This window comes from Colias philodice, chromosome 5 (assembly GCF_061535455.1).
Source record: "Colias philodice isolate Cphi_HAF_F1 chromosome 5, ilColPhil1 Martin Lab GWU primary, whole genome shotgun sequence".
Classification (NCBI taxonomy): domain Eukaryota; kingdom Metazoa; phylum Arthropoda; class Insecta; order Lepidoptera; family Pieridae; genus Colias; species Colias philodice.
This window is the reverse complement of record NC_143090.1, coordinates 4,497,010-4,520,812: the sequence shown is the minus strand read 5'-3', so window position 1 is coordinate 4,520,812 and position 23,803 is coordinate 4,497,010. Positions and strand designations below refer to the sequence as shown.

The 23,803-nt window shown below is 33.7% G+C and overlaps 1 protein-coding gene across 3 annotated transcripts in view; it reads left to right on the top strand.

Annotated features, from left to right (window-relative positions):
- Positions 1–23,803, top strand: part of LOC149488404 (homeotic protein antennapedia-like) — a 158,524-nt gene that overhangs the window by 49,504 nt on the left and 85,217 nt on the right. For 2 of the 3 annotated variants that reach the window (XM_089695048.1, XM_089695045.1), the window contains exon 2: positions 17,750–17,799. The exons of the other annotated variant lie outside the window; for it this stretch is intronic. The gene's annotated coding sequence lies outside the window, so the exon portion shown is untranslated. The remainder of the gene's footprint in view (positions 1–17,749; positions 17,800–23,803) is intronic. 3 annotated transcript variants of the gene reach the window in all.

The window sequence follows — 23,803 nt, the reverse complement described above, 5'->3', positions numbered from 1 at the left end:
GGCCGCTTTACACGGTCGCAACGTGCCTCCTTGACGAAGGGCGCCGGGCGGTGGAACGGGGAATGTAATCCATCGTCCGGTGCGGTGAGGCGGCTTGAGACGTGTTCCGCTCATGCCGCCAACGGGAGGGAAGAGCAGGCAAACTACCTTTCCTGCTCTTGGCTTGCGCCTGGCCTGGAGATGGGCTGCCGCCGAGGGGGTCGCGGAAGAATTCCAACAAATACCCGCGGCCCCACCATTAAAGCGGCTCGACGGAACACAGTGGGGTTTTAGTCGGTAAGAATCCGACATAACCCACGGCTCCTTCCCCGGGGGCCGTGGGTATCTTTGGAAGATTTCCCCACTATAAAAAAAAAAAAAAAAAAAAAAAAAAGGTAATTCGTAAGATCAAATCTTTGTGAGACGTTCCAAATTCTTTTGGGTTGTTTTTTTTGGGAGCGTTTCCCGTTGCGCGGGGCCCTGCCCTAGTCGCCTGTTGTGCCCAACCCTAATTTTAATGGCTGCTCTGCCATATCCGGCTATTTAAGTGTGGAAGACGCTCTTTTATTATTTTTTTGTTAATTTTTTGTGTGATATTGATTTCGTAGTTATTAATTAAATCATATTAACCTTAATATAATAAATCTATCAATATGATTATGAGACAAATAATATGAGCGAAGTCCGGTTGAATTTTACAAATCGATTTTATGCACTTTTCAAATTGATTTTAAGGCGTTAAGATTACTGATCAAATACCTGCTTCTGATTGGCTCCATGTAATCTTGATAAACTCTGTAACAAGCAGAGCTTGATGATCGAAGAGGCATTAAGTGTTAATCGATCATTTTTTCCGCCATCTTTATCATCAATCAGCATGGAACGAAACGTAAACGTAACTTTTTATATATGATCTAAGCCGTTTCTAAAACATGTCAATGGGAATTATAACACCGGAGGCGTAACTAATTGCCGTAATTAAACTGCAATAAATCAGTCATTTATGGGCTGGCTATGTAGAGTAGCTGCTTTAATGCATAGTTTTTACTCTCACACAAAGGTGGGATGGACTCTGAATAATCATCAATGTTCTTATTTGTTTTGTGATGAAAAAATAAATAAAAATAAAGTTGCTATGCCGTTGCGTTGTATCCTTAGCTTTTTGTAATTAAAATTATAGATATGCCGTTCGGTATGCTAGAGTAATTCGATATATTTGCAATTATATTTTACTGTATGTAAGAAATTTTATCAATTGCTCCGCGTAATGTCAGGAATTTTTATTCGCTGCATAATATTTATATTGCGCACGGCTGTTTATAAAAAACGTATCTGACCGATAATTAATGAAGGCCTCATAAATCAAAAGTAGGTACAATGTCTGGCTGTTCAATTACGATGTTACAATTATCTTAATTTCGTATAACATCAGAGGGCACGCATGGAGTGCACTTAATTTAGTGAGATAAGTGTGCCATAAAGCGGGTACCTTTTCAGACTGAATTAATTAACCCTCTCGGATCGGATTCGTGTGTTGGAGCGTATTAATACAAACTATAAGTCATCGGAGCTGCACTCGCGGCCAACCCTTCCGCGCAAGCTGATGCATGAGTTACGAGTGTGTCGGACGGGCCTCGTCGACCCCGCCGCGCCGGCCGATCGATACGCGCTTTTTGTTATATTCAACCCGTAATTGCTGAAAAGTTTTCACGCCGTAGTCCCGGTCACGCGTATTTTATTACTATGAAATTGAATTATTTATGACGCAATGCACGGTGAGCGTCCATTGTGAACGCCACGCAGCCGCCGCTGAATTTTAATATTGAAATTATGTATTTATACACGCGGGATTGTGCGATTAGTATCGCTCGGACCCGACTCTCGTCACAAAATGACATATCAGCGAGAGAGGCTTAATTGCGTCGGCCCTAAAGCCTTGCATGAGATTTATGTATATCCAATCCCGGCCGCCTAATCCCGCTCTTGCCCGGGTCAATTCGACCCCGGAAAAGGTTTTCCCGGTTATTTTCCGTGGAACTTTTAATCCAGCTGAATACCGACATACATCATAGAGGATTAAGAGGTTTAAATTGGAAGTTACCGACGTCCGAAATAAATTTAAATCGGCTGGCAGCCGGTATTGTGATATCGGTGCTGATGCTAAATGGGGACCAATTTATCCATAAAGTAAATCTTCTATTACTTTAAGCTTAAAACAACTAATATACATTGTTCGCCCACCAGACTCGTATATCAATATCCCTCTTTGCATTGAACAAAAAAATATCCCTTGATTACTGATAATTTATTTATGAAAAAATTCAAAACATTTTCTCTGAAATATCCTCAATAATTCCTTACTAAACTATGTAATTATGTACTAGATAGTACATCCCGTACAATACCTACTGCCATATTTCACTCGCTCCCTTTTCAACTGCAAGATTAAAAGGATATCAATAAGAGGCCGATAAATCATTGAAAACCTCTGACTGTGACCGACCCTTCGAGTGGACCCTTCTGAAACACCTGACCACCATATAGTATTATCCCATGTCCCTATATTAAAGCTAAATGCTATAAATATTGTAGAGGATATGCAATCAAGTATTTTAATTGTATTTTAAATATGGGTACTATCTGTTACTACAATTATTACTGTGGGTACATTTTGATTTTTGTAATCTTTTTTGTAATCTTCCTTTAGTCAGCTTTAAAAAAGTCAGTGTTGTTTATAAAAATAATTCTTATAATATTATTATCATAGAAATTTGATGAGTTGAACTTACCTAATTAGTGAAATTTCCTCCACAATATTTAGTGTAGTTTGATACGATTACGTAATTTAATGTAAACATTTTGTAATTTATTACATAATATATTCTAAGTTCAAGTTCGTCGAGTGTTTGAATAAATTAACATTTTTTACTCTTTTTATAGTTAATGATATTTGATATTAAAACTATACCTACTTAGATCAAATTTTCTATGAGGCGATAGGTCAAGAACGCTCCACTCCCTAAATATTTAATACATTAGTTTAGTGTTGTGTTAGAACGGGTTTAACGATCTAAAATGCCGTTATGTTGAATTAGTTTCTTTTAAAGAATGGGTAAAGAAACAATGAATGTGAATTAATATTTTTTAAATCCATAGCAAAAAAGCATTCAACGTTTTACAACTATTTGTTACCAATTTTACATTTAGTAGTCAATAATTACCTAAGGTATTTTTTGTGTATAGGGAATTTAGTATCTAGGTATTTCCTGTATTTGAAACCTATTTTTTAAGCTTCTAGGTTCAAATCGCATCTTTATGATATTTATTTTAAATTCCCGGTAAATTATCCGTGAATTATCTTTCTGAGAATTAACAGGTTAATCTGCATTTATCTCAGTCAACTCATTTGTTCCCGCTAAATTAGTAATGACCGTGCAACCCTTGAGCGAGCTTCAGATATATTATTTCTTATTCTGATTGTATTTTTGAACTAATGTTTTCCATATTAAAAATAATATTATATGTATCGGATATCTATTATAAAAATAATGATGATAAAATGTCAGTAGTTTCCTCACATTGCCGGAAACTATAAATCGTGAATAAAATTATTTATTATTGATACATAATATTTATTTTAAAACGTCAATTGAGTATGAGTAGGTATCTGATTTATATACACATAGGAACATGAATTATTTACAAATTACTACATGTTTATTGAACCAGAACGAAGCATTATAGTAGAGCCATTTTAATAGGCAGCATTTGACAGTTCAACAAAATTCAACAACGTAACCTAGTAACGACGACATAGAATAACACGATATTTCGTTTTGTTAGAACTGCACATTTGCTTAACTTTTTTCAATTACGATTACATATATTTTTAATAATAATGACCGATACAAGTAATTTTAAGATTTGATTTTACTGATAAACCATTTTAAACATAATAAACAATTTTTGATTTAAACAACTGACGTCGCTACAATTTTGTGTCAATAAATCTTTTTTCTTTATATATACCAGAGTCGTTACTTTAAAAATCGAAATCTGACATGTATAATCGAATGCATTGATTACTTGTGAATAAAAATCATCATCAATTAATAAATGCGTTGTGTTTTTTTATTATATTTGTCTTATTTTGCTCCTTAAATTTACGGAGGAAAGTATTTTACTGGGACAGGGATTCGCCTGATGAATTTTAAAATTGACACGTGTTTCAGTTCAGTTCGATTGACAAATGTTTCAAGTCCGTATCGATTAATTCACTTTAATCGATGTGTTTAAGCAGGTTACCTCTCTTCAAAGATAAAATTGATAGACGTCAAATGTTGCCTATTAAATTGGCTCAACTATAGCTTTGCTAAAAATTACTCAAATTATCAAATTTTTGACAGAATTTATGACTTATCAAAAGCCAGAATGCACGGGACTGCACAAGCTTATGAAGAAAACCTTAGAAAAAATTCAAACCATCCTCACTTAAAGAAACAAAAGCTATAAAAAATATAGATGCGGTAATATTTCAAGCCCAGAACAACTTAGTTGCAAAGTCGCCTCAGCTAATCAAGTGTGAAGTAGCTTTACAGGGGGTCCTCTAAAGGGTGTAATAGAAGGGTTGGGCACAGTACAGGACTTCGGTGATTAATGTACGCGTAATTGTTCCCACATAATGTACAATAACTCGTGTAGATAAACACTAAGCCGCAAGAAATATTTATGAGACTGTAGATAGAGACAAATTGTGGCTGCACTGAATTTAGCGGATATTCTTCATGTACCGCCAATTTGTATCATGTGGGAGTGAGGAATTTTTATGTTACGACTAATATGATGAAGCTATGCGTATTGACAAATAATTATCGTTTATCGCTACATTATACTTATATATATTTTGTACAAAAAAGGTAAGCTTTGATAAAAAAATATTAGATATATTTTCGGGATTAATTCTCATTTTGAATATAGTTTCATATGTGAAAACAATATGTCTTTAATAGTTAAACATGGTACCATTAAAATATTTCAAATGAATTGTTAAAGTCCTTAATAATTCACTCTAGTCAACTCTAACAAAGTTTAAATTTATTACGTACAAAAATTCTTAACCAAAACTTTGTACATTAATTTTTCCCTCAGTAATTGTTTACATTCCGAAAGTTGGCTCATATGTAAGGGTCGAATAGACCCAACCCGGTCTATATTAAACCATACCACTTTAGGCAAATAATTACACTACAATCGGGGTCGTAAATACCTTTAAAATGTTTAGCTTACAGCTACCCGAAATTCTTTTCTAATTTTATATATCCGTATATTGCGACTATTTTCTATTATTAATTTTTAATGACGATATTACCTTATCCGATATATTTGTGCTTGCATGATCTTCGTTCTCAAAAAAGCATGATACCGGTTTCTTTTTATAGCTATAATGGTACCAAGTAGGTTTGTTACTCACTACCTTTCTATTGATCCCAATTCCCAAATAATTTTCACTGATTACATTAAAAATTACATATTGTACAGCAAGTCGATATATCTTTCCACAAACGAGTGCGAGTACGCGTAAGCAAAGATGTATAAGGTTTATAAATTAAATGTGCTATCTTACCCACGATCTTGGAACAACGGCGTTCTTCTATTGTCATCGTTCCGTTTAATTCACCTTTAATTACGTATGTGGCTTAACCTTATTTCTTGTTCGATAAAGGTGAAGAATGCGTTTAGCCCTTGGGCTCAAAAGATAAATTCATGTAATATTTCTTACAACTTCGGCTTATTTCCTGGGTGGTCCAGTAATTGCGCTAATTACAGCATGCTTCTGTTTTAATAGAATGAATTATTGATGTTAGCTTTGATAAATGGTTATTGGACCGCCGTGGTCAGTCATTTTTTGTCTATGCCTCCTGGCTGTTGGTATATCAGTTTGTGTGCATTTATTTTATAATTATAAATATTTGTAAATGTTCATAGGTACATAATATGTAAATTGGATTAGAAATATCGGCACGATCTAAAACTTTCAATTCGTTTAAATTCAAAACCTTTTTTACATTTAAATGTAATTTAGTTTTTTTATACCTATTCAATAAATCATGAAAAAGGTTTTAAACTTAATTACATAAATAAGATCATTTTGCAGTTATTGTAGTGTTAAAACAAAACGAATTATACAAGTAAACGTCACGAATCTTCAGCTAGTGTAGAAAATCACCGCTAGATGGCGCGCTTTTCAAAATTGTTTATTATTCTCTATGAATACAGCTGAGCATCTTTTATAAATCTTATATTGGTGAAAAATGATAATACTAAAAAAAGTTTACAGATAAGGAATATGTTTTTCATTAGGTAAAAATAAATATTAAATAAATATTATTATTAATATTTTTGTATAACTAACAATAGGTAGGTATAGTGGAATGTGGATACATACTTACATTGTACCTGTACATAAATCATTACCGTTTTGAAAAGAGCATTTAGTAGGTGTACCTAAGTAAGTAGAAACTGTAGTTTCTACTTACCTGTCTTTGCCATAGGAATATTTAATTGCCCATTTGTATCATAAAGATTATAATTACAACAAAATTTACTGATAAGTAGGTATGTATATTGTTTCGACCGTGCTTCTAGTAGGTAAGCGTTAACCAAATTGATTAAATATAATAAGCGAATACAATATTTAAAAATAATTTCAAGATGAACTAGATACCTAGTCTAAAAATCCAATTCACACGAACTGAGAAAAAAAAAAACAAAAATGAAATATTTCGCAATTTTATTCCACCACCAAAGCTTCAAGAAGATTGCAAAAATTCTTTCCTCTCTCAATAATAATACTCATAAGGGTAACATACCCCTAAAAATTAAAAATGGCCGCTAGAACCGCGCTCTCGATTGGTGGCAATAATTCATCCCGCCGCCGCTAGGGGCGCTAGCAGCATGTCATTTGTCTATGTCAACCCCCGCCCCCTCTCCGAGACTACTCAGCAAGATGTAAGCTACAACACTTGTATTGTATAGATATAAACTGAATCTATTATCCTAAATTTTAAATGCATTTAATTTGTTTCCGTAGAACACTTTCCATAGGTACTCTTGTTTCGCATTAATGAAATAACATTTTCGTTTACATTATTCATCGTGAATACCTATTTAAGGCTATAAATAACAAATTATGATAAATGTAGTGTGGGTGATATTATTATGATAATGTACCTATAGCTGTCGCAGGTATGTGGCGTAAAAAGTGTAGACTGGGTCTGGGCGACAAAAACACATTTCTTTGCAGTCATTGAAGTTATATCCAATTTTAATTTACCGAGTAAAAACTATAACGATTTTTGTTTGGATGTTGAACACCTACTTATAAATTTTATTTGACTTTTTTAATATTTTAGAATCTACAAAATAATAATCATAAATTTACGAATTCCATTTATAATGCCTAACAAATTTGTTTCTTTATAAATTCAATTTAGTTTTAGTTTTTGGATACGATACGAGTAAGATTTAATTATAGTAATGATAACATTTACCTATTTAGTTTTCTATTTTCTCACGATCGCGTCGCATATAACTACAAATTACAAGTAAATAAATAATTGGATTAAGCGTGCCTTCTAAGCACACATAAATCTAGTCTGTTTTTATAAATACACTACCTAGAGCTATAAGTCAAGGGGACAAGTTCAACCGTTGATTAGATTTTCTAAATAGAATACTTTTATGGTCGCAAAATGGACCTTATTACCTACGTATTAAATCTGTATGTGATTGGAGCTTGGAAATAGGAAAAAAGTGGAGGAGCCATCGCGTGATCAAGGGCAGTATCAGAACGCGCACGCACTTACCCAAAATATTTTAATAAACCAGATTATGTGGAGGTTTTGATTTTTCCATACAAAATAGAAGTTATTCGGACGTGTTTTTATGGAATTTTCGTTCAGCCCTTTCCTTAATATACCTATCAAATTTCAGTGCATTTTTAGTTCCCAGAAATAAAAGCTAGATACATTTTGAACGTTTCTATTAACAAAATTCATTTTATATTTTTAGAGATAAGGAATGAATATAAATTGTGTGAGAATGAGTTAAATTTCTTTAAATACAGAAACTTTTTGCTTCAAAAACTAGTTCACACTTTGAAATTATATATTTAAATAAATAAAAGAGGACACAAAATAACCAGTTTCGAATAGTTAACATGTTACTTGGAAATTCAGCGTGGGAAATACAATACTAACATTTCTAAGAAGATTTTATATGACTTCTGTTTCATGACATAAAATGTGGCAACATTGTAAGTGATCGTGAGCAATTATCTTGATGTAAAAAATAACTGACCAGCGGTGCGATGTTGTCAAGTATAATTACTTTTAGGTGTTCTTGTATTATTTAATATCTAACTAGAAAATAATAAAAAAATCCAGCTAGTTGGTAAAAGGATAATCAACACTGAATTATTATATTATGAAAAGTTCTTTTTTCGAAGTTCTAATAATATATTACTATTATATTTTACTGTCTTACGCGTCATAAATAACGAATCTAGCAATCGAAAGCAAAAAGCGTATCTACACAAAACAAACGTAAAGTATTTCTTTGCATAATTCGCGTTGCGTTAACCTCTATTAAGTCCAACAAGAGTTGACCAAAAATAAATCACCGGCGACAACTCTATCTTTGAAACAACAAAGCATTCGCATTCGCAACGATTATTATCTCTAAAACAAACTTAATGCATTTACGGGTAGTAGCGACACGCTCTAGAGACATTTTGCTGCACACAAACTAATAAAGCCATCGCCCTTAACCTTTATATCGTGCTCGATAAGGAATATTTTGCTTCGCAATAGATACATGCGTACAGAGCTAAGGTTGCCAACATGCGATTGCGGGCGGCGTAGGCTTTAAGATTAATTGGTTAAAAGTGATTTTTGAATGGATTAATGTTATGTGACGGAGGTGAATAACTAGCAGAAGACCAGTCGTGATCGGGGATCGTGATTGCAACACCGCTGCGTGCCCTTTGTACATGGGTTCTGTAGCCGTGAAAAATCACTTGAACATATAGTTGCGGCTGCCGCCCTCGACGTTCTAATCTAAGTAAGCGACAGCGAAACTGTTGAGCAACTATACCAAGGAATTATACATGTCCTGTTTGTACCTCTACCAATTCCAATGAGTAATGTATTTGAACCGGGAAATGTTTTCAATCATATAAGAATTAATTCTTACTAGAAATGTTTTACGTCTCTATCTGACTTGAAAGGAGTAGGTGTCTATTTTTAGCGCATTCTTCACGATCCTATGAATCCAACGACATTGCTGGCATTGCCATTTTCAATTTAAATTCACCAAAATACGATCTTGTATTTCATTGCACATTATTTATATAAAATAACATTTGCATCAAGTATTTAATCATTCCAACAGATAATTATGAGTTTAGTTGAATTGTTAAAAAAGTAAGAGAAAATAAAGTAATTATGGTTAGAGGCGTATAAAAAATCCGCTAAAACTAAAATACGAAAATCGCCTCAAACGGGTCAACGTAGACGGCCGCGGTTGAAACCGAGTTTAACAAAGCAAACCAGAAATCGAATATGAATGTAAATATTTCAAAATATATCTGAATGCATTTAATAAATACTGTTGTCCGACCTTTATAACGTGGAGTTCAAAGAGAACGTTCTCATCTGTTATTCAGAAAAGGTACCTCTAAGATTACATATAGGGTCAACCGGGGCAAATGCAACTAAAAAATAACAAGTTTCAAGTTTGATCGGTTGCAGTTATCTCCTTTTATATTTGGTCATTTATTTGACCCATTTAGTGATTTTTGTATTTATTCAAGATTATTTTCAACCAATCAAGCAATACAGTAGTCTTATAAATAACTGGTAGTGAGAATATTTCCTAAAATTGGTAGAAAAAGTTACATTAACCCCTAGTCGGGGGTAAATGCAACTAACTGCCATAGCTCTTCTTCTATTTCATATAAAACAACGAATATAGAATATATTTATGAGATTTCATGTTATTCATAGGATTTTGAACTGGATTACCGTGTAGCAAGGACGAGTTTTCAGGAAAAATCTTATTTTTCTGATTGTGGGGCAAATGCAACTATTTGTTAGAGAATTAGTGTGGGGAATGCAAAAAACTTATTCATCGATATATTTTTATTATTCTATAAATATATATAATAACGTTATCTATACAATAACGTTGCGATCGTAGATGGCGCCGCATTATTTAGAGGAAAAACTCATGTACCTACTTTGATTTACCACTTTAAATCGCAACAAAAAAAAATAACAGTGTACTACCTACTAAGTCAATTTTAGTTTTTGGTCAGAACAAATAATATTCTTTCTTTTTTAACAATATGTTATTTACAATATTTAACATATTGTTAAAAACGTAAACCAAACAAAATACGTTTATTAGTTAATCAACCGTTTACTAAAAATTACTTGAACAATCACAGAACTATCCTACCTATCGTTTTTAGTTACTTATATTCTTTAACCACGCTTTATCTAATTTGAATTTTACTTATGAACCCGTCTCTGGGTATAATATCGAAGAAATAATCGATGGTTCTTCTTTAATTAATCATAAAGAAAGTATAATATTTTGACTACCAAGAAGGATACATAATAAAAATATCGACACTGTCACATCACTAGTGTTTTTAGTTTCATACAAAAATATAAGGGGCTATTGTAACTAACCTCACAGTTGCAATAACCCCACAGTGAAATTTTCATGAGGCAATTGTAACTGCATCAATAACACAAAATAGAGTCAACTAACGCACTAAAAATATAAATGAAATAAGCTTAACGGCTTGTGATAATCGTGTCCAATCAAAAACACCTGCAAAAAATCACTCCTAAACAATTTTTTTGTCTGCAAAACTCGACACCTGTTTTTACGCACACCAACTTCAAAATAGCGGTTTGACACAATGGCCTATCAATCAAATAGTTTTCATCGTAGGGGCACCATCTATTACTTGTAAGATTTATTAGTCGTTGAGTTATTGAATCATAGGTGGCGATTTATTACAACAACTCTAATAAATTAGTTATGATAACTAGTTGCCATAGCCCCATAGTTGCATTTGCCCCGGTTGACCCTAAATGAAATTTAACATATATGTACCTATATAGAAACATGTGGTATTAGCTTGTGGTCCTTGATTAGTTGTGTTGTTGTTTAGACTGTAAACAAATGCAAAAAGTGACCTTATCTTACTAAATAATAGTTTAGTTGCGTTTTACATGAAGCTTACTTTCATGCCCTAGATATAGTTTTTTTGTCGCTTACTTCCTATATCTGCGTGAATTTTGCAGTTACACTTCACTCTACATTCTTAGTCTTTTTTCGTGAATTGCTAGACAACTCTTAGAGGATTTTATTGAAATAGAAGCACAATATGTGAAAGTGCACATGACACATCTGTTTTAGATTTTCTCGAATATATCTCCACATACAAAAAAAAGACGTGTGGCACTCGGGGACTGCCGCGGTAAAGCTATTGCATGCTATGCCTTCAAGCCACACCTCCGCGCCCGTTGAAGTGGGGAGCGTGAGGTTTTTCGTTACTGAATTTCTGGATTCGGTCCCCGCGCTCAAGGCCCGCGATAGAAGCTATGCAATAGCTTAAAAATATTTTCTATACGCCTCCACATGTCATAAAATAACCATAATATATTTAATAAGGTCATTAACTGTTATCCATTCTATTTGCCTACACAACATAAACACACAAACAAAACTATTATTACAAACGATGACTAATGTCAAAGCTATCGATATGTCTATCGGTTGAAATTAAAAATTCGAACACCGCCATATCCTAGTATGGCGCACAAGGGATCGTAAAAACGTTATGGCTCTATTCTACGACGTGATGACTCCTGGATCAGTGTTAGCTGAATTTTAATGTAGGGCCCGACTGACCAGTGCGCCATCGTTGGCTTCCGGGAAGTGCTAGTAGCTTAAGCTTGTTGATACGGTTTTCGATGAGAAATTTGAGTTTTAACCGGTTTAAAATGAAATCTTTTAAGTGTATTTTCTATCTTGATTAGTTAGATTTCTAAATTAATTCTAAATCAAACAAAAGACAATAAATAAGTCTTTTTTACATAGTTTTTGATGAGTATAACGCGAAATTCATTACTTCAATTTTGCGAACGTGATTTTCTCGTAGTCAGACTTTTCTAAGTCGCATATAACCCTGAATTAACATTTACGAGTGTACGATGTTAACATGATAATCAATGCAGGTTCTACGGAGGCACAAATCACACTGCATCACGTAACATCCTGAAAGGGCAAATGGCTCAGAAATTTTATGTGACACTGACTTGTTGAGACGATATTAATGTTACTGTTGTGAACAATTTATACAACGGTTACATCGATGTTATTGTTATTTGAAAGCGTGCATGATTTGTTTGTTTACAACGATAGATGGCTCTATTTATCTGTTTTAAGTGCAAATGTTTGTTTGTGACGTTTTTAAAGCTTGTGCTATGAGCTGTTGCAAAATGTATCAGGGTTATAGACGAATTTATTTTAATGAAATAAACTTTTTTATACTTATATAGGTACAACGTTCTTCTGAAATGAAAGAAGGGAAGTAGAGCAAACAAATAATGTTGATTTTCTTCGTATTAATTTGTTTTATTAAATTTCAATGCTTTGCCACCCAAACCGTAATTTCATTATTAGTCTAATTATTAGACTTCTTAAATATTATGAACTACAGAATTTTCCAAAATGCTAATCCAACCATACATTTAAAATGCGTAATTTCGTGAAAATCATGGGAGTTCGCGCATGCATAGTTTATCACTCGTTAGCTCGCCAATCTGCATGCATGTCGCCGCTCATCTCGCGGTGTCATTAATTATTTCGACACTGATTAACGTTTAAATCAATCTTGTGATTGGCAGCTCGTATACCTTGTTAGTACTAATAATTGTGCATCTATTTATATGTAGAATAGGTAAAACAAGAACAGCGTTGTAGAATACATTAATTACATATGTACCTATTTGCTGCTAACCATTAAAATACACGCACATTGCCTTAAATAACTTTAAATTAGGTAATAAAAGCTCATATTTTAATGCAAAAAAGGATGAGCATTTAGCATCGTCCTAAGATGTAATGCAAATTTTTAAATTAAGTTATTTGTAAAAGTTAATGAAGCTATAACTAAAGTATTTCTTAATAATTAGACGCCTTTGTTCAGTTACCAATGCAAATATGCGAATCGAATGCAGGCTGAATGACCGGGTTATGTCTATTTTATCCGATATTTGCTAAAGGTTTTGCTATTATCACTCATTTTTAATGAGACCGGTAAGTGTTATAAAAAAATTAATGATTGGACGGCTGGTGTTCAAAGGATAGGCATGTATTCTATGGAATGTAAACTCGTAAAATAATACGAGTGATGCATAAAGTTGGAACTGTATAAACGACCCTCGTATTAGCTTTGGTCCAAGGAATCTTTTTAAATGAACTGCTTCGTGCCAAAATAGTGCATTGTTCTTTAAATGAAAAATTATTATGCTGTTTGGGCGTTTGTCCACTACAAGGAATTTTACGGTCCGGCATTCCGATTTTTTACGGTCCGGTATGGCACGCCATTAATCTATATACTAGCTTGTGCACTAATACGTAATTTTACTGTCCGACATTTTACTTTTCCCTATTCCGGATGGTTTTTTGTGTCTACGAGTCGCTGTAGGTATAATTGTTTTCGAATGCCCACTTGCTTGGATTTTACTGTTTTTACTGCATATGCCAATTAAAAGCAAGCTCTTGTTTTACTTTCTTTTAGTTGGCAATGAGATTTGAGAAGTCGGTATTGTTATTTTATATACATTGACCAAGCATTGACCTATAATTATTATCTAAGTAAGTGTTGGTAAGTTAAAGTTCAAGTGGGAATAGCTTTAGCTCCTCGTCACCGATTAAAATAAATAAGTGAAACACGCATTTTAACCCATTGACCACCGAGCGGCCTGATCGGGCCGAGACACAATAGATTTTCTATTGTGTCTGTGATCCGAGGACTGACGGATTAAATCTCTTACGGAACTTTACTTTTTATTATAACGAAGTAATTCTTTCTAAATTTCACCTTCTATATTTTTTACTCGTTTCTTGTAAAATGCAAAAACAATCATTTATGATAGCATTATACCGCCATACTTCCTTGAACTGTACCGCACTGATCCGAGTAAAGACGGACAGGTGCACAAGCAATTCATCGGTTTTTTCATGCCACACCGGACCGTAAAAAATCGGAATGCCGGACAGTAAAATTCCTTGTAGTGCACAAGCGCCCAAAGGGCGCTTGTTCCGATTTTTTACGGTCCGGTGTGGCATGAAAAAACCGATGAATTGCTTGTGCACCTGTCCGTCTTTACTCGGATCAGTGCGGTACAGTTCAAGGAAGTATGGCGGTATAATGCTATCATAAATGATTGCTTTTGCATTTTACAAGAAACGAGTAAAAATATAGAAGGTGAAATATTATATTACTTCGTTATAATAAAAAGTAAAGTTCCGTAAGAGATTTAAAATGCGTGTTTCACTTATTTATTTTAATCGGTGACGAGGAGCTAAATCTATTCCCACTTGAACTTTAACTTACCAACACTTACTTAGATAATAATTATAGGTCAATGTATATAAAATAACAATACCGACTTCTCAAATCTCATTGCCAGCTAAAAGAAAGTAAAACAAGAGCTTGCTTTCAATTGGCATATGTAATAAAAAGAGTAAAATCCAAGCAAGTGGGCACTCGAAAACAATTATACCTACAGCGACTCGTAAACTCAAAAAACTATCCGGAATAGGGAAAAGTAAAATGTCGGACGGTAAAATTACGTATAGTGCACAAGCTAGTATTTAGATTAATTGCGTGCCATACCGGACCGTAAAAAATCGGAATGCCGGACCGTAAAATTCCTTGTAGTGGACAAACGCCCTTTGTCTCACTTTTTAAGGGAAGAGCTTAGTGTCATTTTCTTTTGATACCTCTGTTTTTATTGAATTTAAACTTTTCAGTGCGCTTTTAAAGACTGAGTCATGGGAAAGAAAAAAATAATATTTACATACCCATATACCTAACAGACTACTAATAGTCAATTAAAATTAATAGTTACGTGTAAAACATTGACATTTCTCTATCGACGTGATCGTTTACTAAAGAAAATTGTCGCAAAACAGCTGGCTCGTAATAGAGACTTAAACGTAGTGATAAATGTCGTACGATGTCCCAAGTTGTAAGATCGTCAATTACACCGCACATAACACCTCATAAAGTACACGCAGTTTATATCCACTAGAACATCGCGTGAAGGAAATGCGAATCTAATGAAGAAATTATGGCACCGTAGTGATGTTTATAGCAACCGTGTCGGATAGCTTTCCTATTTTATCTTTGAAGGGCTAAGTGATGTATTATTATAGTCGTTCTATAATTATCGCCCCGCTATTTAGACGTTACGTTATTAACTATTATGTTTTCTTTTATATGTAAATTTTATTGCGAATATTTGCATTTTATTATATTTCAGTTTACACAATTGCTCGTTTCATTTGTATATTTTTTCCAATAATCTCTTTCAATATTGTTAAGACACATGCAGCCAAGGTGCTAGAAAGAATTAATCTTATCCACGATAAACAAGCCGTAAAAGTCAAATAAATATAAGCGACCATAAACATACATTTTACAGATTAAGTGAATCTAATGTGAAGCCGATAATTTATGGTGTCATCAAAGCAATTAGTTTAAAATCCCTGGTCACACCTCCATAATTCGAGATCGACACGCGCGCTCTTTTTTATCAATATAAGCGACACATTGATATGCGAAATGCCTCCGCGATTCGCACGTTGCATACATATGATTAAAAATCGCCGCGGTAGGTGACCGGTGCGTACACAGCTTTAATTGAATAGATTTAAAGCCACACATCGACTCTTAATTGTCTAATTTGTAGCGAAAACAACGCATGGTTTGGCGGACGAATATATTAAGTATGGTATGCAGAAGGACTTTCTTTTGGTACGGGAAATAAACAAAGACTTGTGGAGCATAGTAAGCAGTGGACGGTTTAGGCTTAAGGTGACCTCTGTGATAAATATTCATCCTGTGAGTGTGTGCGTAGATATAGGTGGATAGCAATATGCAACACGAATGCATCGGTTTTATCGGCGTTGTAACTATTACATACAATCTACATTGCTAAACTTTAGCACAACGTTTATACGCTTATATCTAGATATGAATTTCACGAATCCCTACTACCTACTCATATAATTCCAAAGCATATTTAGGCTCCTTATAACTATTATTACATAATATAATATCATAATATTATTATTTATTGTGTGCACCGACCATATCGTAGCAAGTGGGAACTGAGGTAGACTTTATCTTGTTGTTTACATTATATTATCGTGATAATTATATGTTATAGTTATCAGTATACGCTAATAAACGTTATTATAAGTTAATTGGCAGCTCAATATAAAATAGAAAGGCAATTTTTCAATTTTTCATACTGTTGGCATGTTTTTAATGTGTAAACTTTTACTACAAGGACTGTAGTATAGCGTCCCTTATTACGGTTTCATACCAAAATTCAAAGTTTAAAACCTTGATATGAATGATACTAAAGCCTGTATCACCATTGAAAATTTCTGACTTAAACGGTAAAGACATTAGCAGATTTAACTTGCTCTTGTGAAATGGGTAAACGTAGAGCTTTTATTTTCATATTAAATCAATCATTTAATCAACAAGTGATGTTTGTACTAAAATATTTATTTACTTTCGTAAACGGTGTCGCATTGTATTTGAGTTTTCAAGTCACAGCTCTATGGGCACTACGTCTCAGAATCGTATTAGGATAAAAATCAATTAAGTCTGAGTATTGTGAAACTACATTACTATTCTTCAGATAGTTCGTAGTACGTTTTAGTCGTATAATATGGGTGGCCAGTTGGCCACGGTAGGAAGACCAACATTGTAGAACATACGAAGGTAGAATACGAATCCTGCTAACTGAATTGTATCTAAATACTAAAGCCAAATATAAGATATCGACAGCTATATTGATTCTTTTACTTAAGCAATAAACAGCCAACATTTATAAATACATACAATATTGACAAATATAATAGTTAAAGACTTGTATCTTAGGAATAATTAATTTAGCAAATAGATGTTCATTTTCATTAAGCAGTCGGTACTCCGACAATATTCTAGCACATTTTTTCTCACAAAACAAGAAATACGTTCACAGTGAAACCGTTAAATAAAGACAAAAGACGACATCCATAAATCGCAGCTGAAAAGTAACCGAAGCATTATACAGTTGCATAACAGAACCGTAACAGTAAATAAAAAGGAGCAGAACTGCACGAAACTGTGCGCTTTTAAATACGGACGACGCTCTGCGCGGGCAAGGCAAAGACATTTATGTTCACTAAACAAGTAGTAAAAGTCACTACTTGAGCGTTTTTATGGCACTCATAAATGTCAGATTGTAAGCGGGTTTTAGCTCGGCCCGTGCGGGCTTTTCGTGGGCGGCCCTATAATTGATTCCGTACGTTCAATTTGTGCATTATAATGATTTCGTTTATGTTTACTTGACATTTATGACACTCGCGCCACGTATAATAAAACGATTTGTTTTTTTTTCAGGTAAACATTTTCTTCGGACCATTAAGTAGACATCGGGGTGCAAATTAATGGTAAGATTTAGATGGTTTATTAGTGTAAAAAATTGAGGGTGTCAGCTGTTCGCTGTCTGGAACTGCGCTATTCACTTTACTTTTATGTAGAGTAAATATTATGGTAACGTTATACAATGAACAGTTTAAAAGTAACCGACTCACGCTATTTTTGTTACGCGTGACGAATTAAATCAAAGTGAAAAAATTGTTTCGATGCAATCAAGATTTTCCAGAGCTCTATCAAAATGAATAAAAAAGAAAATAGGACAATACAATTATTTTCTCGGGAGGAGAAACAATTATGCAAAATATATCTAGATACTATTTGAAATGAGATTGTTTTGGATGAATAAATAATTGTATAAACGTATCTTAAAATACTTCGCTTCATTAGGTTCGTTGTTGTAGTAAATAAATAAAGATGTCTCTCTTGTAATCATTTGTCTGATATAAGTTGCGTGTCTCATCTATACCTATTATCAATTATTGAATAAAAGTTCAAGAAGGAACTTAAACCTAATCAATATTTTATTACGAATCATTTATTCAATTTCCAAGAATAAAATTCTTTGTCAGTACCTATTTAGTTACAATTGTACTTTTTTGTTAACTTTACTCTCACAATTGTAAATTGTTCGTTTTAAAATTATATTTATACATTCCATATTTTATTGAGACAATATAAAGCTCGATTTTCTTAACTTAAAAGCAGTGTCGTAAGCCCAGTGACATCTTGCTTTTGAATTCCTCACTTTCACACTATCTGAAAAATAGTACCAGCATTTATTTACCACCCAATAGATTCTCTCCTACATTACTACCACCATACGTAATCCCTATTACCCCGTGTTAACACGTTTTTACCGCTGCATAAACACTCACATTTTGCGTAACAAGGGTGTCGCTGTATAAGGCAAGCGATGGACACTAGAATAGGTTGCGTTTCCACAGCCCCGCTATGCAAATTATTGCATCATTAAACAGTGAGCTTTCGTGTTAGATTGACAGTCTCTCGTCTCCGCGATTTGTTACTGGCTCTTGATTGGCGTCCTCACAATTACTGTTAGACGCCCGTTTAGCTTCGCTTGTCTTCTGTTTCCTTTTAAGAATTGCAACACCTAGATGTCAGTGCGGCTGTGCACTAGTCACTACAGAGGTCTGATTTTTTGAGTTTAACTACTTATGTATGTATAAAAATATACACAGCGTCTAGTTGTATAAATATTTGCCACGCTTTGAACAATAAAACATTCTTACTTGCAAATATTTTTATTCAATAAATTGATCTTATTTATAATCCAAGTTACTATCTAGTATCTACCTTAATTTTGTGTTATTATTCATTAAACTAAGTACGATTCAATATAAACTTTTTATTCATCAAAGTATCATTAAAAGTTGTGAAGCGCTTCTTGTTCAATTACTCGAATCCACAAACAATGCACTTTATTACGTCCCTAATAGCAATCAGTGAAACATTACCAACTACAATTATCTAATAATTCTAGATAATCGTAATGTTAACGGTATCTAATGCCTGTACAAAATCAGCGGAGGACAGCTGCACCTGCGGCGGGACATGTGTATGCTTGTAATGCGACTTTTATTGACGTAGCGGCTCCGTTTATTGCTCATACTAACTGTATAAAGACTTATTAAATTTCTAAATACATATGTAGTTTTAACACGTTTGTGATATGAAAGTTATAAACGCCAAATTTGAAACGAAAAAAAAAGCCTTTGACTTTATTTACCTATTGAAAAAAAAATAGTCTATCAGTCAGTCAGATTATGTGGGTTTAGTATGTCTTAGTGAGTTCAAGAAGTGATAGTATATGATATATCGCATCGTAAGCCTCAACGATATACGTCTACGTTACCATAAATTTGTAAAGGCAGTTTAGAGATTGGATCCTGACTGTAGTATCGAAATTGTACCGATTACAAATTTCTCATGTGTGCAAAATAAATAGATTTTTTTTGTGAAAAAAAAAAGTTATGGCGACAAAAGAATATTTCCATAACGTTTTCTTTGCATACTAAGCATATTATTCGCTCGATTGTACACTTAGAAAGGCATCTCTGGGATTTCCAACAAGATTACTTGTAACAGTTTATAGTTTTGTAGGTGCCAAACTCTCTACCTTGCGAATCTATTTGCAAGCCACGTACACGCCAGTTGTAAATTGAATTTTATATCTGCAATGATGGTGGCCTGATCGTGTGTGGCAAAGTGAAAACCTAGACTGTTTTAGAGGAAATTCTTGCACGTTTTTCTTGTATTAAGATGTAAGAGAAGACGCAATGAGGTGCAAAATTTCTTAAAAAAAGATAACTTTACGTTCTTTAACAAAAATGATAAAAAACCCGTTAGATATTGTAAATTTTAAATTATCTAATAAAACTATATTGTATAATTGTAAATCCTTTGAGACAATTTGTTATCAACTTATTAGGTTTCCGAAGAGCCTAATGAGCTTTATTGAATAGATTAGCGAGCACTTATAAAGTTGATTTTAGTAGTAATCCCTACCGACCCTTACGATTACATTCAATCTTTATAAAAATCTTGACAAAATAGAAAAAATACTTGTTTGTCAAGGATAAATTAAAATTTAGCATTTTTTTTTCGATTACAATCATCAACCTGTGGTACTTACAGTCATGATCATCAACAAAAAAAAAAATCTCAAAAAACGCTTTACACAAAATCGCGCCATTCCACACCTATTTGCCACACCATACTTGAATATTGAAAGCTAATCATTGCACCGCTTGCACCAATAGTAATGGCGCGAAGCCCGATGCTTGCCCGATAGCATTGTGCGCGCGCGCCGATCGCGTCGCCGATTGGGGCAGCCTGTCGCTTACGTGTCGCCTCTCGACTATCTCGGGCCCCATCGCACGCAAATTATAATCGATACCATTATTGTAATATCCGAGAACATTCGAGAACTATTGTTGCTACGATCGCTGCGTGGGCGAACGAAAAGAGATTAATAGAAGTGCCTGGAGGCAGTCCCATTTAATTGCACCCTTTTAAGCTGGTAGAGCGCGCTACACATATTATGTACTGTTGTTAATCATTCATAGAACTCAATAATTGGATGTCGTTTGATATTTTCTACGCGACTGTCCTACCAATAATACTTAAATAAGTACTCGCAGTAAAGAGTTGCATAATAGCTTATTATGTGTCTTCAGCTGCAAACAGTATTTGTATCGTATCAATAGAAATTAGACAATACGTAAAATAAGCATATACCGATATATTCATACGAATACTTTATTTACATAAAGTTAAATTTAAAAGAAAAACATCAGACTCAAGTAATGAACTGCCAATGTTTGATTTCATTGCACGAATAAATTATATGATCGAACAATTTGTCCGATTTTTATCTTTTCAATTAATGTTACAGCGTCGTTACTCGTTATTATAATTTTTAATTACCAAAAGCTCGCATACTGATTAAAATAAAACATAAAATTTCTTCAAGCTTCATTTAAAGTACATAGGTACCTAATATTAAATATTAGAAATAATACTAAATTTTAGAAAACGTAATAAATGCTTAACATGTACCGTAATACTTATTCGTGATAATTTGTTCATAACATATTTAATTTATAGCGTGAATTAAACAGTTCGTTTATCGATCGCAAATAAATGATTTGGCTTTACATAAAACTTGTAAACAAAACAAAGGGACAGGTGAAAGTCCTTTGGAACAAGGTTAATACACTAAGGCATCACGCGAGACACAACAGCTGTTACGTAAAAGAGCGTTTAACGGCTTTAAGCTATAAATTGGAACGATATAAGGTCAGGGTCCCCATATAAACGTTCAGTGCTCAATGCACTACACCGCAAAGTGGTCATTCGTTTCAAATAAATTACCATGTAATGGCACGTTAATTTGCATACTCTGGTCCTCCGCCGCAATCACGACACTCGAAAAACAACTTTATTTTGTAAAGTTTAAAATGGTTATTTCATTTTATGTGTGATTTCATTCAATAACTTCGGCTACAGTGCTGCCGCTGCGGATAAATTGAAGACTAAAACGTTTTTGGTAGTTCGAGCACCATCTACGAGATGGCGCTAGGGGACGAAAGCTCTCTGTGGTTCATGTCGAAGTACAAGGGTGGCGCAGGGGTTGTAATGGTTCGTGAAATGCACGAAGGGATGTTTTCATTCGACTGAAATATTTCGTAGCAAATCTCAAAGATGGCGCTCTACTATATTCGCATACCCAAAAGCTTTTAGGAGCGGAGTGAGAAATTCATTCGAATGTAACGTGTTGTAGGTATAATATGTAGATTTATGCGAAATTTGAAACTTGTGTATGATATTTATTTTAAGGGTATACAGTTGCACCTCATCACTTAAAATTCAATCAAATAAAATTAAACAATTGTTATGTATAAATTTTAGGGCATCTTCAAATAGCTCTACATTCTGGATTGTGCACAATAACACTGAATATTTAACCTATTTTATATTATTTCTGCCAATAAATATGAAAACATTTCATTATATACCTTTGCATAGGAAAATATAATATTTTGAAGAATGGGTCAATGGGATAAACATCGATGAATATTTTTAGCTTTTTTTTATTATTATGATTAATATAAAAATATTTAATTATATATCTTTGTACATTTGTACATTTATGAAGAATGGGACAAAAGCCGAACTATAGTCAAGAACTAATAACCCAACTTATTTGCCCTACAAGCAACTCGGTCAAAGTGTTAAGAGCTAGAACATTGTAATATGTTTTCTAGTCTTGATCTTTACATAGCTTTATATTAAGTTTTAATAGATTTTGATATAATTTATATTTATATTTACTTATCATTAAATGTAGTACCTACTTATCTAAAAAAGTTAATTAGAAAGTTGGTACTTACATCTATCGTAGGTATTGTTGCGAGGAATAAAAGAAACCTCTCCTTAGAGATTTATTAAAATAGACTAACTAAAACTTTATTATACTAAAATTAAACTTTCAAACATCGTTATCCTTGTAGAGGTTCATTTATGAAAATGAAATTAAAACATTTACCTTTCTAATCATTATTTTATTCATTTGCTCTAGGAAGGCTCTAGGTACCATATAATATGTGTCTCCATCGCGTAATGACAATCTAAGTCAATAGTACCTATTCGATTTGTCTAACTCTTATAATTTTTCCTTTGATAATAATTATTTGTCTTCGTTTATTTCCGCGTTGCGCAAACAAATCATTCTCACAAAGCTTTGCAGTCATTCAACAATTCATCGCAGAGAACGCGACAGCTACCGTAGTCGCTTTTAAATCGCTCCATTATACTAATCTCTAACAATAAAAGTGAAAGCCGAAAACTTCATGCAAATTTCGTTTCACATAAACATACCTGGCTTCTTACTTTTGATGCATTGTTGAATCGGTATAAGCAAGCCAAGCGACAATGGCGGCAATAAATTAGAAACTCCCGAAGGATTTGACCCAATTGTCGCTTTTGTTGCGTTCTGATATTGTTCAGTAATTGTTTTTGACTTACCTGTTAATTTCAGTGGGCGGAAACCCATGGCTATAAATAACTCATACCTACGTTAAATATTCTTTATTATTTTATTCACGTATTCATCTGATGTATTTTAAAACAATCGTAATATGATCGTCCATTTCGTGAAAATCTATTACTCGCTTTTAAATTCTGTCCTTTCATGGAAGAAGTATAACTTAGCGCGATATTGATACGGGTTATATTGGTTTAACGTTGGAACTTGGGATTATTAAACAAATCCGCAAAACCACCCCTCGTTTATAAATTTCGTCGCTAAATTCGGTTTCAGCGAACATTTACAGCCGTTCGGGTCTCTCAAAACAATGTACGAACGCTCTGAACAATTATACACCCCAAGCCATAAATACGAAGACAATTCAAGCATACATCCGAGAAATTTAGACGTCTCATGCACTAAGCAAACACATATGATTTATAACTAAACACGGGGACCGTTGACGT